We start from the raw sequence: 18585 nt of genomic DNA on the forward strand, positions 1-18585 counted from the left end.
ATCCGGATCCCAGACCCTAAGTTGATGGAAGGTCCTCTGAAGTATGGCCAGCTTTCCACACTGGCTAATGGAGGAGGCTGGCAACATGGAGAGGTGGCCTCAGATGAGAGCATGGTGGCTCAACCTCTGCCACAATATTTGGAACTGGGAATGGCCCCAGGTGATAAAAGGCAGAAATGAATCCATATAAACAATGTTCTTCAACTTCAGAGATTTTTCTCACAAATTCATCAATTTCGAATGTACATAATTTCATACTGATCAATGCCCATGTGTCACAACACGTTGAAAAAAAAAAAAACAACCAGAGAAGTATCTCTTTTCCAACTAGAAATTTAATGAACAAAAATAACTTCTTTAAAGTTAAAGAAGAACTCAATTTACAAGTAGACTCATCTGTTCTGGATGGTCAAAATTTGATGACCACTCATTTTGCCACCTGCCTTCTGTGGTCTCCACTGTACTGTGATTATTTATTTATTTTAATTAATTAATTAATTAATTAATTACTTTATTTTTGGAAAGGTTTTTGCTATAGGGTATGTGCACTTGTCAGAAAGACAGAGAGAAACAGAGAAACAGAAAGAGAAAAATCACCCTCCAGAGGGGATGGCTATGTCACAATCCCTTCTCCTCCATACTCCTCTCTGGATCTTGGGCACACACGCTCACATGCCCCGTGTGAGTTTAAGCCACCAGGTCCAGGACTCTAATCATAGTCAACTACATGGGAGTCCAGTGATGTAGCCATTACACCATCTGCTGGTCCCTGTACTGTGATTATTTTTTTTAGTTAAATAAGGAGAATCAGCACAACACACCAAAAGTTATGGGATGCAGCAAAACCAGTGTTCACAATGCGATTGGTAATGTAAACACATATGTTAAAAAAGAAAGAACTCAGCCTCTATGGCTCAGTAGGTACCATACTGAACTATGGAACTGAAAGCCACGTGCTGACTGGTTTGAGTCCTTGAATTTGTTGGCCTGAAAAACATTCTTGGTGGTGTGCCAGAACCCAGGATCCTGGTGGGTTGAGGACTGATGGAAGGTGATTACAGAATGATATTGTTTCTTTTACTTACTTTCTCATGCAAGTGATCTATCCTAAGTTAAAAGGAGAAGAAGAAGGAGAAGAAGAAGAAGAAGAAGAAGAAGAAGAAGAAGAAGAAGAAGAAGAAGAAGAAGAAGAAGACGACGACGAGAGACCTGTGTTTGTACATTTTATGGAACAAGAAAAAGAAGAGAAAATTATCCCAAAAGCAGTAGATGGTAAGAAAATAACAAAGATTAGAATGTAGATAAATAAAATAGGGAACAGGGAAATGATAAAGGGCCCAGATGATGACAGAGTGGTAAAACATGTTCTGAGAAGTATACCTGCATGACAAGGCTGCTGGTTTGTGTTTATCTCCCAGGATATGCTAGACACATGTGCCCATGACCCAGATTGGCAGAAGCCGAGGGTAGATGGTAGAGTCAAGACTCTGGGTTCTGTATCTCTCTTTCTCTTTTCTCCCTTTCTTTCTCTCTTGCTCATCCAATAAATAAACTTTTAAAAAAGAAAAATAACATAGAATATCAATGAAACCAAAACTTAGTTATTTGTGAAGGTAACAGAGTTGACTGAACTTTAGCTAGACTCACTAAAAGACTGGGTGTCAGTTTTGGCAGAGTCTTGTCCTTCCATTCCGGGGGCTTAATGGTACCAGGCTGGTTTGTACTCACCAGGGCCTGTCAATATTTGCAGTGTCATTTCGAAGATGAAGGGTTGTTGGGATCTGAGCCATCCCTGGGAGGTAGTGTGATACAGGTCAAAGAAAACTCTGTATTTGCTATATCTCAAATATTTTCATGTGAATAAAAGGAAAGCACAAATACTGAAGGAATCTTACAGTGGAAAAGAGAAGTCTGGGGCTAGGGTCAAGGGTGGAGGGTGGAATCTGGGTTTAGTAAAACCAGGAAGTGGTGGGATGACATTTATAGAATGACTATCTAGCCAACGCCTTGGCTCAAGCATTGACTGGTGAAGCCACTGCTTATCCTGCCCTGAATCACTTCTTGTGCCTATCAGTTCTGTCTTCTCACAATGCAGGAACCAGGGCTATTGTTCCAACTTATCATGTCCTAGTGACAAGTCTTATTCTCCATAGAAAATTTCACATTTCCCAATGAGGTCCAAATTAAATATTGACTTTACTAATTTTAAATTGTTTCACTCTTAGACAATGAGAACATTCTGAAGAACTATTCTGAGTCATCACTAAGACATTTCTACATACGAAGCGCCATGGAGGTGGGGTTTTGGAGCACCAGACACATGCTTGCAGCAACTTTCCTAGAGAGAAATAGTAAAAGCCTGGTCCTCAGAAACACCGCCCCTGACTAGACACTTGGAGAAACTGTATGCCCATCATGCCAGATAATGCATGTTTTGTTAAATAATCTCTCCCTCACTGGCAACACCTTCCCATTCTTTGAGTCTGTTGATGTGTCTGTCTTTTTTTTTGGGGGGGGGAGGTTTTTGCTATAGGGTGCCTGCGCTCGCCAGACAGACAGAGAGAGACATAGAGACAGAAAGCGAGAAATCACCCCCCAGGGGGGATGGTCACGCTGCAATCCCTTCCTCTCCATTCTCCTCTCGGGATCTTGGGCACGCACACACACACGCCCGGTGTGAGTTCTAAGCCACTGGGTCCGGGACTGTGGTCGACTACGTGGGAGTCCAGAGACATAGCCATTACGCCAACTGCTGGTTCCCAGATGTGTCTGTCTTTTTAATATGAGCAGCATTTCTCAGCTGGGTCATCATTACAGACTCCATATGGTCCCCATACTCCTGGTTTCCTCCTTTTCTTCTTCATTCTTTCTTCCTAAAAACTTTTTTTTTAATTATTTATTCTTTTCTTCTATAAGAGAGAGAGAGAGACAGGTATCCCCAGTGAGGTTTTCACACTGTGATCCACCCCCAGCCTCAGTCAGCCAGGATCACAGGCACATGTATTCATGCCTGGCATGTACAGAGCAATCTCAGACTGTGATGACCAGGACTTTTCCATACGGGTCCAGGTGCATTATTGCTGCACCATCATCTTATTCCAATTTCTTTCTTATTTAATTCACACCACTCTGTTCATATAGTGTGTCAAAAGACAACATTTCAACTAATTGACTTTAAAGATATAAGTGACTTTTATCAGAGATTCATGAATTGAGAAACATCATTTTAGGATTTAGACAGGTGGTTCACTCACATAGCAGAATAATTGGGTTTATTTATTTATTTATATTTAATTAATTTATTTACTTTTTAGGCTTTTGTTGGAAGGCATGTGTGCTCACAAGAGAGAAACAGAGAGAGAGAGAGAGAGACTATGAGAGGGAAAGTGAGAAATGATCCCCCAGGGGGATGGCCATATCATAATCTCTTCTCCTCTAATCTCCTCCTGGAATTCTGGGCATACATGCACAAGTGTCTGGTGTTATTTTTAAGCTCTCAGTTCTGGAACTTGAACCATGGTAGGCAATGTGGAGTCTAAGGCTTTAACTACCATGTGACTTACTGGTCCCCAGGGCTCTTTATTTTATTATTATTATTATCTCTATGGATGTGTGTGCTACCCAGAGAAAGAAAGGGAGAGGGTAAAATCACCCCTCAATGGGACATGGTCATGCTTTAGTGCCCGCTCCTCCATTTCACTGTCCTTTTGGGATTCTGATATACACACATGTCCTTGGTATGTTTCTTTAGCTGCCAAGGCCAGGATTCAAGTCACAGTCAACCATGGTGGATCTGCCCCCTTAAACACTAGACCATGGAGCCAGCCCAAAAGTTTATTTTCATTTATCTCTTTCATAATAAAGGAAGACAATAAGAGACAGGTACCACCAACAGGATCTTTATGCTCGGATTCTACCCCTGATCTCATTCACCCCAGATCATGGATATGCTTGTGTACCCAATGTGCACAGAGAGGCCTCAGGGTGCTAACCTAGGACCTTCCCAACATTGCAATGTTGCCTTGCTGCTGTACCATTTCAACTGGCTAGTACTCGCTTTTTAGCATAAACAGAAAGATAGCATGATACAAAAAGTGAATTGGTTGCCATCAGGTTACTTTCTTTGGAAGGGTTAGAGCTAAAGCTGACTAAAGCTGGCCTATTTGGGGATTTGGCTATCCTCTCTCTCTTATACATATAGCCTTCTACTAAAACATAGTCTGAGAGACACAGGGACAATCCAAAGTCTCCTTTTGCAAAGCCTGTTTTCCTCTCTCTCTCTCTCTTTTTCATACTGCAATGACTATTGTCCTTAAGTTAGTTCCCTGACAGTTGTTGGATACCTGCTAGTATGTTCTTGGTGGCCACACATCTCTGTCGCTAGAAGCCTTGCATACAGATGGCAATATCTCCACACTCTCCCTTTGGTGTTGCTTCGTGTCAGGTTGATGTACCTCACCTGGGAGCATAGTGATTATAAGCTGTTCTCTGTGTAATAAAACATGGGTTTTATTCTGAACATGAGGAAGAGACATCAGCAGATGGCATAACAGGAATATCACTCTGATGTGTTGGTGGAGTGGCCATTAGAGAGGGGTGAGACTAGAGTTTGAGTTCAATCCAAGAGTCTGATAAGATAATTCTGTGGAGAGATGGTGGGGTCTGATAGGAAGTATTGGCCATAATAAATGGTACTCAGAGAGCTGGAAGGTGGTGCGTGTTCTCTGAGACTGACTCACATGGAAAGATTTTAGATTTGTATCCAGAGACCTTCCTGAGCATGGGGGCACTCATGTGCTCATGATTCAGAGATGGCTGAAATGAGGGGTGGATTGTGGCATCAAGAACCTATTAATGGTGTTGTCTTTTTCTCTCTCTCTCTTACTCTGTCTCTCTCGCTTCTGGAAGAAATGAATACATAACCTAAAAAAATAAAATAAAAAAGAAAAAGAAAACAAATGATTCCTGGTAGCTACCCACTTTCCCCTTCCGAGAGAAACTGCAGTTGACATGATTAGGACTTCCTTCTGTGATTGAGTCAGTGATCCTTTGCAGAATTCATGCCATGTCGCAGGCATTGGGCTAGGACTGGCGTGCGCAATGATGAGTATGTCCTGGTTCTGCCCTCAGGGACCTCACAGTGACTACATGTGAGACTTTCATGCTAACACTGGTAAAGCAAGCTCACCTGCATTGTAATTATGCATTTCACGCAGGCTTAATGAGATGGTAGACATATGAAGCAAACGCAGGATAATTACTTAAAATTAAGGCAAGATATTTTCTTATATTCTGTAGGCATTAACATTTAGTGATCCAGACAAGCATCTTGTAAAACATTTCTTTGAATCATTTATAATATACTAAAGGTAGGGAAAAAGTTACATTAATACTCATGCTATCTTGAGTTGAACCAACCCATTTTAATTGTTTTTCTCATAAATTGTAATTTCTATACTCAGAGCAAACATAGTAAGCCCTTATTTAGTATTTTTAATATCGAGACTACTTTTTTTTTGAGAGTTTTTTTTTTCTTCCCGTAGGATGTGTGTGCTCACCAGTCAGACAGAGAGAGACAGAGAGACAGAAAGCGAGAAATCATCCCCCAGGGGGAATGGCCATGCTGCAATCTCTTCTCCTCCATTCTCCTCTCAGGATCTTGGGCACGCACGCACACGTGCCCGGCATGAGTTTTAAACCACCGGGTCTGGGACACGAACTGCAGCTGACTACATGGGAGTCCAGCGACATAGCCATTATGCTAGCTGCTGGTCCCAATATTGAGACTACTTTATGTTTACTTATTAGTAAATAACAACAAAAAGAGAAAACAATATTCATAAAAATGTTAGATATTATATTCTCTAGGATTCATTCATTTTACAAAATAATAATAATGATAATCATTTGCTTTGTTTCTTATATAGGAACAGTTCACCTATTTCATGAATTTTATAGGATTTCTCTTGTTTAGTCAGCATTGACAATTCAGCATTTTTTAAAGTTGGTTTTTTGATTAGAGAGATAGCGATGAGCGACAGAGAGAGAAAGAGAAACCCCCCAGTGGGGTCTTCACTCTGTGATCCACCTCCTGATCATCTCAGCTGGTCTGGGTGACTGGCCCAGTCACATGTTTGTCCAGAATACTCAGGGAGTTCCTGGGAAATGAACTCAGGACCAGTAGCTTTATGGCTGCACCACCACCTGGCTCTGATAATTCAGCCTTGTCTTGTGTTCATATATCGTCTTTCTGCTGGGAAGTAGCTGGAATGAACCCAGCTTGGATAAGGACGTATTTGTATCCAGGAGAAAAGTCTTTCCTGACTAAGGCTGACTTGGAGACACTCTGTTTTCCACAGCACCTGGACTCACTTGGTCTGATAGTCTTGGCTTGGCCTGCTGCCTGGAGAAGCTGTGAGCCTCTGAGGACAGAAGCTGGTCTGGGCTCTGTCCCTTCCTTTGCAGCCATCACAGTACCTGTTTTGTGGAGGACGCTCAGTAACACCTTGACTGAATTAAAGAAAACTTTAAAAAAGAAAAAAAGAAAAATTTCTCTATGTCCTAGGAGGGAGTCTTAGGGGATAGAGCATGGTTAAAAGTTGTTTTCTAATAATAGGCATTCCAAGGAATGACCATGATAATAACAAAAACTCTTTCTCTCTCTCTCTCTCTCTCTTTTTTTTTTTAATAGATATTTGCTGTAGGGCATGTACACTTGCCAGAGAGACAGAGAGACAGAAAGGGAAAAAATCACCCTCCAGAGGGGATGACCATGCCACAATCCCTTCTCCATTCTCTTCTTTGGATTTTGGTCATGCACACATGTGCTGGCATTAGTTTTAAGCCGCTGGGTCTGGGACTCAAACCACAGTTGATTATGTGGGAGTCCAGCAACATTACTGTGATGCCATCTGCTGGTCCCATAACAAAAACTTTATAATTACTGATATCAAGAGAACTAAGAGAACTACATGTCTTTATCCCATAGATTATATGAAACACCTGATCTTTAGTACATTTCTAACACTGGACATAGACCACTCCTGGATAAGCATTAAGGAAGGCCCCAAATCTGACCTCCCAGAACAATTGCAAACTATGTTCTCATTAATTTCCTACAAGTGTGCAACTGCTCTACTCACAGTTCCCAAACATTTTTCCCTTTCAGCCTCCATTCTTTTGACCACTTCATTCCTTCAGGCCCAGAATCAGAATACACTTTTCTCTTTTTCATTTTTGGGAATCATTCTGTCACCTAATAGGCTAAGTATTGCCAGATGAATTCATGCCAAGTTGTCAGGAAGACACTTGGCACAAAGCAAGCACTGCATCAGAATTTGCTCTCTCTCTGTCCAGCAGCAAACGTAGTCATTGGAGTGGTTCAGTCAGCGGGAATTCACATAGAGCAATAGATTATTCAAATAAAAAACTCATTTGTTTCCACTTTACACTGAATTGTCTCTGTTGTTCTAATGTGGTCATGTCTAGAGTACAATGCCCCAGTCATTCATTAGGCAGATGAAATACATAGTGAGCATTTTTCTTTTACATGTGATGTTTCTTTTCTTTCTAACTTTTTAGAAACTTTACTTCTTCCATGAACAAGAAAGAAAGAGCCAGAGGAGAGGAAAGAGGAGCAATACTTCTGATACAGTCTTGATACTGCAATCCATCCCAGCCCTAGACAGCCCCAGATCATGGACTTTAGTTTGCTCAGGGTGTACAGGAAAGTCTCTAGGCTCAAATCACTGTACCACTGTCTGCCCCCCAAGTAATTTTTATCTTAGGAATATTTGGGGAAGCCTTTAGAAATGTTTTTCTCCTTTGTAGTTCTGTTATGATTAATTTGGAGCACATCTTCATTTATTTTAATTCCTCATGATTCTTTCAGGTTCCCATGACATGGAACACTGACACCAATAACCCCCTGGGAGATTGTAATCTAAATGTGGGTTCTTAGAGTTTTCTCTTGTTTGAGCTTAAAGTAAAAGAACTAAAATTAAAAGGTGTTACTAGAAACATCATTTTTAACATTCTCTCTTAATGGGTTTTCATAGATTCAAATCCTCGCATAACTGTTAAATTAGTTTTTATTAATTAGTTAATTATTATAAATTCCTTCTCATTCAGAACATAGCCTTTCAAAGAATGTGTTATTGAGGTGACTGTTGTTTTTCCTTTTGTGGGTGGGCGGGTATTCAGAGGTAAGAAAGGTGGTGAACCCAAAAAGTCACAGGTGATGACACCTTTTGTTAAATTTGAGAAAGGACTGAGTGAGCTGAGTTTAACAAAGGCAGACTTGTTCTAGGTAAAAATGAAAAAAAAAAAAAGAAGCAAAACCAAAAAGCCTTTAGAAAATGGCAAAGCAGCTAAGAGGTAAGTTCTAGGAAAGCAAGAGAAGATGCCCCCATTACTGGTACCTCTGCCTCCCACCCCCACCTGGTAAAGTGAGGGGAAGTGAAGAACAGTGATTTGCTTCCTTAAAAACACTGCTCGTTGTCCAACATATGGGAGTAAAGTCCCCTGGCTATTTTTGTGATTGTGGTAATTCAATCCTGAATGTAAGAATTGAAACCTTCACTTCTGAGGTCACCAAAAATATTGTCACAATCACTAGCTCTTGGCCATTTCAAGTAATTGTTTGCCTTTCTAACAACAGCCTCCATAAATAAACAGGCATTGGGGTATCCTCAGGCATTGGAATTAAGTGGAAGCAAAACCAAAAAGCCTTTAGAAAATGGCAAAGCAGCTAAGAGGTAAGTTCTAGGAAAGCAAGAGAAGATGCCCCCATTACTGGTACCTCTGCCTCCCACCCCCACCTGGTAAAGTGAGGGGAAGTGAAGAACAGTGATTTGCTTCCTTAAAAACACTGCTCGTTGTCCAACATATGGGAGTAAAGTCCCCTGGCTATTTTTGTGATTGTGGTAATTCAATCCTGAATGTAAGAATTGAAACCTTCACTTCTGAGGTCACCAAAAATATTGTCACAATCACTAGCTCTTGGCCATTTCAAGTAATTGTTTGCCTTTCTAACAACAGCCTCCATAAATAAACAGGCATTGGGGTATCCTCAGGCATTGGAATTAAGTGTAAATTTTCTCATCCTTGGAAATCAATCTGATTCCACCAGAAGATCAGATGGCAAGGTGATGAAATCAAAGTAGGAGTGAACTGAAAATTGGAACTGGGCTGAAGACTCCACAGGCCCCTAGTTCCCTTTGCTAATTTGCTTTCTCCCTGAGCTGAGTTTGTTTTCACTTCCTGTTATTCCAATAGGTCATCACTCTTGTCGTGTGAGGGTTTGACCTTTCCCTGTTTCATTACCCCAACCACCACCACATCAAATACGAAGAATAACTATGGCTTTAGAAGAAGGATATCAAGTTTGATCTGTTTGCTTTTTAGGTAAAGAATCATCTGATTTTTGCAAGATAGTAATATAGTGAATGTAAAAGTGAAAAGTTTATTTCGACAACCAGAACTATGTTTTTCTTATAGATGGGAGAAGGTTTATTTATTTTTTTTTTTTGAGTTTCTTTATTTCTTCAATGAGAAAATTACAAAGAGACAGAGGCAGAGAGACAGACAATCCCAACAGGGCCTTTGTGCTGCTTTTTACCCCTGCGTCAGCCAGCCTGGATCATGTGCATGCACTTAACTGGCATGAACAGGGCGGCCCCAGGACCTTCCCATCTAAGTCTAGTTACATACTGCCCCACCATCAGCTGGCCCAGAGAGGGTATTTTTAAGATATTTGAAAGTGATTTCATTTCCTCAGGTGAATGAATTAATGTTTTGGGATAATTTTTTGGGGGAGAACTATGGTGGTAAAATATAATTATCTTTTTTTATCTGAATATAATTACCAGTGGTTGTACATACAAAATGTAAGCCATCACTGAAATACCCATTACATCTGTTATTTCTGTCCTTTCTCATAAAATTGATCTGTTAGTGAAAAGCATATTTTGGTGAAGAATGTATAAGAAAGTTATTATGACTACTTTCCTATTATTTCTGGTTCTACACCATGGAAAGGTATGAGTTTTTTAGTCTATGTTAAACATATTTTCTGAGTTTTTGTACTAAGGCATTTACTCATTTGGAAAATGTCAGGAGACACAATGAATTTGGAATCAGATCTACTATTCTAGGTTTTAACTAGGCAGTTTGGCTATTCTTTCTGATCATTTTCCCATCATCTATGAAGTAGAAAGATTAATATCTACTGTGCATGACAATTAAGGAATTTAAAGACAATATGTTTGAAGATAGAACCTGGCATATTGTGAGCATTCAATCAGTGGGGCTATCCCATTTATGCGCTGAATTAGATAGTAGTATTAGTAGGTGCTATTACATTGAATGTTACCGCAGTTAGAAATGCACGTAGGATGGTATAGATACCTTTTTTTGGTCTTCATCATAATTCATTTGACTGTCATTTTTTTTTCTTTCCTAGCAGCAAAGGGAAGACATTGAGATTCCTTACTTTTAAAGTATAATCTGAAAGCCCAGTGATTTTTAACATAGTTGAGATGTTTCGTGAATTGAATATTGAAACATTTCTTAAGAAATGCAATGATTTTGTTGCTTGACGGCAGATTGAGTATTGTCAGATCTAGTTTTAGATCCTTACTGCAATAGATATAAATGCTATTCTTCCTATGAAAGAGGTGAATCATTTGCAACTGCAATGATTATTTCCAGAGGAATGACGGCATTGTTCCTATTAAGAAAAAAATAAGTCAGGCTATATTTATAAATTTCATAAACAATGAAGCCTGCCATAAAATTTTAACAATTTTTCAATATCCTCATCATTTTTGTCTGACATTTTCCTCTCGGTGGCACACAAGCAATCTCTGTATCCATGGCATCTGACTTCTATGCCTAATACATGAAGGTTTCTGGACTCATCTTGATGTTAAACTCAATACAAACAGATCGCATAAACGAAAATCAGAAAACCAGTTCCTCTCTTCTCTTTTCCATGACAAAGTAATAAAAATGGCTTAGGTCAGGGGATCTAAGGCTGAGCCTGGGCAAATCAATTAACACACTTGTGGGAATTGGGTCTTCTCCTTCAGGAGCTTCAAATGGGAGACATTTGTTTAGAATAGAAGACATTTGGCCTCTATCAGATTGTGGGAAATGGACTAGGATTTGAGTGGGAAAAGGAACTAACAGGGAGTGGAAGCAGGTACCCAGCAGCCTTGGAGGGCTCTACATAGGTAGAGGGTGGGAGTGGGGTTAAGGACTGTAATAGCAAAGGAACAGGTAGTTACTCAAAAGAGTCCCCAATTAGAAACTGGCTGGATGACAGTACAGCTTATTTTACAAACTGAATATAGTCGTGGGTCTTTGCTGACTGAAAAACGAAGCTGGGGTAGAGATGGGGGTGGAAATTAAACCTATCCTTCACCTTTTCCCATACTGCTTGTTGCAGTGTAATAGGGGAGGTTTGGGAGCAGACATTGGCTAACGGGGTGGTTATTTTATTTGTTTTGCTTTCACCAGCACCACAGGAATCAATATAGCCCTGGTCTGTCCAAAGTAAGCAAGGAAGCAGCCTCCGGAAGGGATTATTCTGGTTAGAATTTCAAGTCGTACCGCATAGAACAAACCGGTTCTCTCAGCAGCGGTTCAAGGGCATTGGTACCAGGTATGGACTGTACCCAATGGCTCATCAGGGCTAAAGACTTTTGGAGGCTATGAGAATATCTTATCCCACTAGACTCTAGGACCTCAGTGTGGTAGGCTGAGACAACTTCTCTGTGGCAGATTTGGTATGGGTTTGAGGGTATGAGTGAGTTACCCTGAGTTGAGCTCTTAATGGATAGATGAGGACATCACAAAAATTTTCTTTGTATTTGGAAGTATTTGATGACTTGATTCCATCCTAATTGAAAGCATCAAGACCAAGACCGTGTGTATAAAGTGATTAAGTTGATTGTCTCCCCCACCCCCAATAATACAGATTGCTCCTGTAGTTGGTTCAGGCTGACTTAAGTATATTAATTGACAAGAGAATACAGAACTTTCATGTGTCTGATATGTTATGAACAGATGTCTTGTGATATATGTGACTAGAACTTTCTTAATGAATTCATTTTCCCTGTTAAAAAAAACAAAGAAAAAACCTTGTTGTAATTTTCCGATCTAAATATCACAATAGTGAACTGGAAAGAGTCTTGAGAAAGATCTGAATTTCAGTGTACTGAGGCACTTAGCAAAGGACTTCTGGGACCCAAAATAAATCACTTAACTCCATTTGATTTTGGGATGGCCCATGGCACTGAGCCAGCTCTTTAAAAAATATTACTTTATCTAGTGCTCAGACTACCAATTTTTTGTTTCTTTTGCCTAAACTAGTCAGAAGAACTAGTACTGGGTTAAGGTAGGTAAGGTATACAACACAGATTTATAATGATAATAAAGCAATAGATGTTCTTTTCTGAACATATGTGCCAGACACTAAATACTTACTATGTATATTAAGCACTTTACAAATGTCACCTCATTTAAGCTTTACACTAACCCATTTAAGCAGTTACTGATTGAGGCTGATAAATCTCAGATAGCAAAGCTAGCTAATAGAGGTACTAGTAGAAATCTAAATTCAAAATTATGTTATTCTAAATTCAGAGTAATTTTATGTAATTTTTTTTTCCCAATGGGTGAGAAAGAGAGAGAAAACCTCCACAGCAGGGCCTGGTCACATCAGACTCTTTTTTTCTCCTCCATTTCTCTATCCTGTCTGAATTCTGGGCATGCACGCTTGTGCCTTGTATGTTTTTCAAGTTGTTGGGGTGGGATTTGAACAGCGGTCTGCCATGTAGGGTCTGGCTCCTTCTGCACAGCATGATGCTACAAGACTGGCTTACTATGTCACTTATAAAATTTACATTTTAGGCTTCAGAGAAATATGAAGGGGCTTCAAATAGTTCATGGAAAATGGAATTAAAGTATGAGCTTATTTTGGTGCCAAAAAATTTTGATATCATGCATAGTTTTTTATATTTTCTATGAACTTTTTGAAGAGTTCTCGTACATTGAAGGACACGTTTTCCCCCTGGACTAATTTATAATCATTCTTCACTCTTAATACTTGCACAAATATTTCAAAATTTTCTTGTATGTGAACCACAGAAGCCTAACTTACATACTTAGAATGTTATTCTAGGGAAGTATTTATCTTTCACTTTTATGAAATTATAATCACTCGTGGGTTCCCTTCTAACCCAGATCCACCAAAGCCTTGTTGGTCATTGAATGCTAGCTTCAGAACTTCCTCTTTTTATCCTGATCATCAATGTGACAAACAGACGGAACTCTCAGAATTCACTGTATATGTGTCTGTATGCTATGCTTTCCTAAGTTAGGGCATTTTCAAACTTCAGGAAAGTTCTTTGCTCTTGCAGCTGTGATCACATCAAATGTTCTGTTTTGATTTTCTTGTGGTTGTTGCTTCTGCTGTTATTTTCCCTCTAAACATTGAGGTTAAATGAGATAAACTTCAAGAGTATGTTTCACAAAAGTGTTTAAGTTTCTCTGGCTGAAAAGAATTATGAGTCCAAAAATGAATATGACCCTCTCCAAAAAGAATGTATCCTTGTCTTGATCTCATCGTTGCATGGAAAGAACGTGTTCTCCAGAATATCTATTATCAGCGAAAAGAGATAAAAGATGGCATCTGACATGGCTAAAGCTTTAGAGAGAGGATAATGTAGGGGGATTTATTTTTCATCATTGGCTAATGAACTAAAGCTAAATAAAATGATACACTTCATTTTTTGAGTCATAAAATTTGGCTTTTCTTTTGTTACTCTCAATGTAAGTAGAGTAGCTGTATGTAGCTTTCTAAACTCCAAAACCTGTTGAGGCCTGAAAAAGAATTGTCTAAATTCTTTCCTCCCCTCCTGTAGAATACTGAAAGTCAGTTTAGGCATTTTTGTCTCAGGGAGTTCTGCATGTGAAGAGAAGGTATCACTTCTTCTAATGGCAGAGGGACAAGGGGGCAGGATGTTTGATATAAAAGGAAGATGTGATAAAAGGATAGAAAAGGAGAGCTTATCCTGTCTATGTTAGAAGGGGGATATCATTGGTTCACTCTGGTCCTGTAGAGGGTAGTCTGGATCCCCAGGCACAGGGAGTAGAAGGGTGAACAGTTATTAAGGAGAATGGAGGTCAGAGCTCTTGGAAGCCATAATGCACCAAGAGTTCATGAGTACACTGGGCACATTGGGCTGGGCTGGGACAAGGGACAGTGCCTTGGAGACCTTGAGTCTATTTAGAGTTTATCTAAATCATATCACAAAGCAGTCTCCCTTGCTATCTGCACTTATATAACCTATGGCCATGATCTTTTTAAAGCTTTGATTGACATGAAAGCATCTTATGCTAAATGAATCAGCATCTCAAGTACATGTGGGCTAAACTAGAGGGCTATATCAGAGACCTTTGGGCATACTAATTTTTTTATTTTTTTTAAATCTTCAAGTTCTTTACTATGGCCTTATTTAGCTCCTTCCTTTTTCTTTCTTGTTTGGGCCTCACTAGTAATCATCTCAGACTTTATATGGAAGGTCCCTGCTTTTCCCGTGTGGAATTCTTTTTGGAGGATCTGAAACAAGAGGAATGAGTCACAGACACGAACATGTCTCAAACACTAGTATTATGGCGCTAGCCACCTCTGACAGGCTGCCAGCCCCATGCCTTGAGAGGGCTGTATTCTTACTCCCTGATTCTTACATGAAGTTCATGTAAGACCCAGTGGCTCTGGGTCCTAGGGACATGCCACGCTGAATATCCGACATGACATAGAAGTTCATACAGCCCTCATTCAGCTCAAGAGTTGGGATCTGATCTCCAAGGTTTAACCTTGGAATTAGGAATCTCTGAGTGTCAGCAATGAAGCAAGGCCCGATGCACGGCCCTCTGGCTTGGCTATATTACTTATGGTTCCCTGTAAGCTCTTGACATCGCAAAGTGCAGCAATAAACTATCACCATGTACACCCATGGTAGCTCTTAACAGACATTCTGGGAAATATCATTCAAGGAACACAGTCATACAATGGAATTAATTTCCACAGGTAAGTTGTAGGACCAAAGTTTAATTTTTTTTTTAATGTCATAAAATTTCCATGACTTTAGCACCTGGGAAAGCAGTAGAGTCTAACAGGGCATCCTATTAGACGAGCCTAAAGGAGAGCAGATGGAAATTCTGAGAGTGAAGTGAAAACAGATGGGTACTCTGCAGGTGAAACTTGAACTTGAGTATTTCAAAGTTCACATTGCTGAACGTAAAATCCCATTAAGTGTGCTCCAATAAAGAGTTAAACTGACAAGCTGCCTGGCGACCTCCCTCCTTTTGAATTTCCAACACGTTGCACTTAGCCGTCAACAATTTTTTGTGGCAGGGTTAAAAAAGTGCTTCCTGAAATGCTGTCTGCTTATTTGCAAATGGCAGATTTTTAAGCGGTGCTTTCTCCTACCTCCACTCTAAGAAGGTGGCAGTGCTGTAACCAAAGAGAAATGATTTAGCCTCTTTCTTTTTCTTTTTTAGCTAGTTGCTTGTCTCTTCCCTATAATTTTTCCCTTCTCCATTTAGACAGCTGTGTACCCACAGAAACCCATGCTGGCCAGGCAAGTGGACCTATGCTCCGGCCAAGAGGAAGCTTTCTGGTCTTTTGGAAAGATGTTGCTTTATCCCACAAAGGAACAGGCCACTCTGTGAGACACAGATACCATCTATCATTGAGCAGTGTGGTGGGTGGTTCTACCACCTGCTGTTTCTCAGATGGCATCGAAGTCATAGGAGACAGCTACTAAATCTATCCACGTATGTGTGAGTGGCTAAGCAACCCCCAAAAAAGCTTTCTCTTTGGTGAAGGAGCCAGTCTTGATGTTTGCTTCTTGGTGTCAGACTGGGGGTATCTCAGGGAGAGTAGGGATTGTGCCATTTAATGGATAGCATTATGTCAGTCTTTTTATGATCATCTCAGTGCCAGCTATGTGAGATCCAACCCCAGACTTTCCCTGAGGGAACGACAATGTGTATTTATCTAATACTGTCTTTCTAGGTTGACTTTTTTGTTTTTAAAGGGAACGGTTCTGAATGTGGGGAATTTCTTGTCTAGTGATTAGGAATAAGGAAGTTTGAGAAGAGGGCCTTTATCTTGTTTCCCTAACAGTCCAAATTCTCCTCAGAGGAAAAAGAAAAGTACATGGATCCCCAAGAATCTAAAATTATAAGTGCAGTTTGATTATTCACTGGGATTTTGAGCTTCCAAAAATGAGTCACATAAAAAAGTTAAACTTCATGCAATTGACTGAAGTATATAAGTAAATATATCAGATGTTTTACATCTAGAAAGTTCTGAAGTAGTGACCTTAAACATGTTTAGGAGTCATGGTGATATCATCAATGATAATATAATGATTGACATACAGACAGCTGTCCACTTTTAATGTATGCATCTTGATGAGTTTGGGGCTAAGTACACATCTGTGAATCACAACACCATCAAGGCCATATTGAGGGTTCCCCAAAAAGTTCATTGAAATGCTATTTATGAAAAAAACTGTGTAAATTTCGATACTTTTTGTTGCACCAAAATGAACTTGCAGTGGAATTCCATTTCTTCCATGAACTTTTTGAAGTCTCCTTGTAAATATATCTATCACATCCTAAAGTTTTCTTCTGTTACCTTTATTATCATTATTATTGGCTTTTGATTTTTTTGTAAGAATATTAACCTAGCTTCCGCCCTCTTAGAAAATTTTAAGAACACAATATAGCATTGTTGGAAAGTCCTTAGTTTGAAAATGGTGGCCTCAGCAGTAAGGGCAACCGTGGCGTTGCGAATGGGTATTAGTCATCCCATTGCTTTTGTCATAAAAATTCCTTGGACCGCAGCGGTGAGTGAGCTGAGAGAACACTTTGCACAGTTTGGCCATACGAAAGTGCACTGTACCTTTTAATAAAGAGACTGGCTTTCACAAAGGTATGGGTTGGATTCATTTTTCTTCAGAAGAAGAACTCCAGAATGCAACTACAACAGGAAAATCATATTATTGATGGCGTAAAGCTCCACGTTCAAGCTCAAAAACCAAGTTTTTCAAGGGAACCAAACATCTGATGAAGAGAAAGACTTTTGAGACTGTTATTGCCTATTAAAGTAAATGTAACAACAACAAAAAAGAATACAATATAGCATTGTTAACTATAGACACTTTACTGTAGAGTTTTTCTCCAGAAATTTTATCTTGCATGACTGAATCTTTGTTTCCTTTAACTAACACCTCCCCATGCACCTAGCTTATTTTGAGCATTGAAAGTCTGATAAGAAATTTCATGTTTCAGGTGTAGAATGCTTTGAAAAAATACAGAGTACTCAGCTATATTTAAATTTTGAATCAAAGATGGATCCTTTTAAAACTATAAAACTATATATCCCCCAAATTGCATGAAATGCAGGGTGAAAGTCTTTTAAAAGTTCATGGAAAATCTGTGTCATGAAAAATCTATACATGGATTTCAATTTTTTTTTTTTGCCCCAAAATAAACTTGTACTTTAATGCCATTTTTCTATGAACCCTTTGGAGTCCCTTTGTATATTTGCACTGAAAATTTATCTGTTGTTTATCCAAAATGGGAATTAAATTGCATTTTTACTTGCTAAATCTAGAAACTGTAGCCAGATTGGAAGAAGCAATGATTAGTTTTGGAGTGCTTGCCATATCTTAGACAGGCATGCTATTCTACATGTGGAAGATACAGCATTAAGAGCTTAAGTGATGGAGTAAATGAGTATTTTGTTCTGTTCTTTGGCTAGTAGTAGAATTACCAGAGCCTGGGTAATTTATAAAAAGAGGAGTTGATTAGGCTCACAGTTTGGAGGTTCAAGGTCTAGAGGCCACATTGGGTGAGGACCTTCTTGCTGATGGAACACATGGCGGAGGGCAGGAGCACATGCAGAGCAGAGCATCCCTGTCCATGTGTCTCTGCATCTTTCTCTGTCTCCATAAACCCACCTTGATTCATTCTTGGTGGCCACACCCTGATATCTAATAACTTCCAAGACACCATCCTACAACAACATTATTAGATTATGTCTTCATACTGTCAACACTATTTCAATACATCTTAACACATGAATTTTTTTTTTTTTTTGGTGGGGGGCACATTTAAACTACAGCAAAAAGTATAGTTATGCATTAATATGAAAGCTGAGCCGCAATGTTTTATATTTCTCTATGTCCAGGGACTTTGTGCTATTTGGCTTGGAGCCATTTTGTCTTATTGGTAACCTAACAGTCTAGAACCTTGCAGGAATTGTAGAAGCTATAAATGACTGGCCTCTGTGAGAGTCTAATCAAATATCCAGGCTAAGATATGATAAAACCAGGTCAACTGGCTGAGTTGGGATTCAAATTCAGGCCATTTTTATTCCAGATTCCTTGCTTCAAATATCCAGAGATAGATATCACAGAAACCTGAGATTCAAGGACCACACAGGATGTAGAAAATGAGGCCAGCTTGTGTGATACATTTTTTTTAAATTTAAGAATTGCAATT

General features: G+C 39.5%; 1 pseudogene; it reads left to right on the forward strand.

Annotated features, from left to right (window-relative positions):
- The first annotated feature begins 16832 nt into the window (after positions 1-16832).
- Positions 16833-17165, forward strand: LOC102490110 (SRA stem-loop-interacting RNA-binding protein, mitochondrial pseudogene; annotated as a pseudogene).
- Positions 17166-18585: the final 1420 nt, after the last annotated feature.

Source organism: Tupaia chinensis, unplaced genomic scaffold (genome assembly GCF_000334495.1).
Source record: "Tupaia chinensis unplaced genomic scaffold, TupChi_1.0 Scaffold000634_1, whole genome shotgun sequence".
NCBI lineage: Eukaryota > Metazoa > Chordata > Mammalia > Scandentia > Tupaiidae > Tupaia > Tupaia belangeri.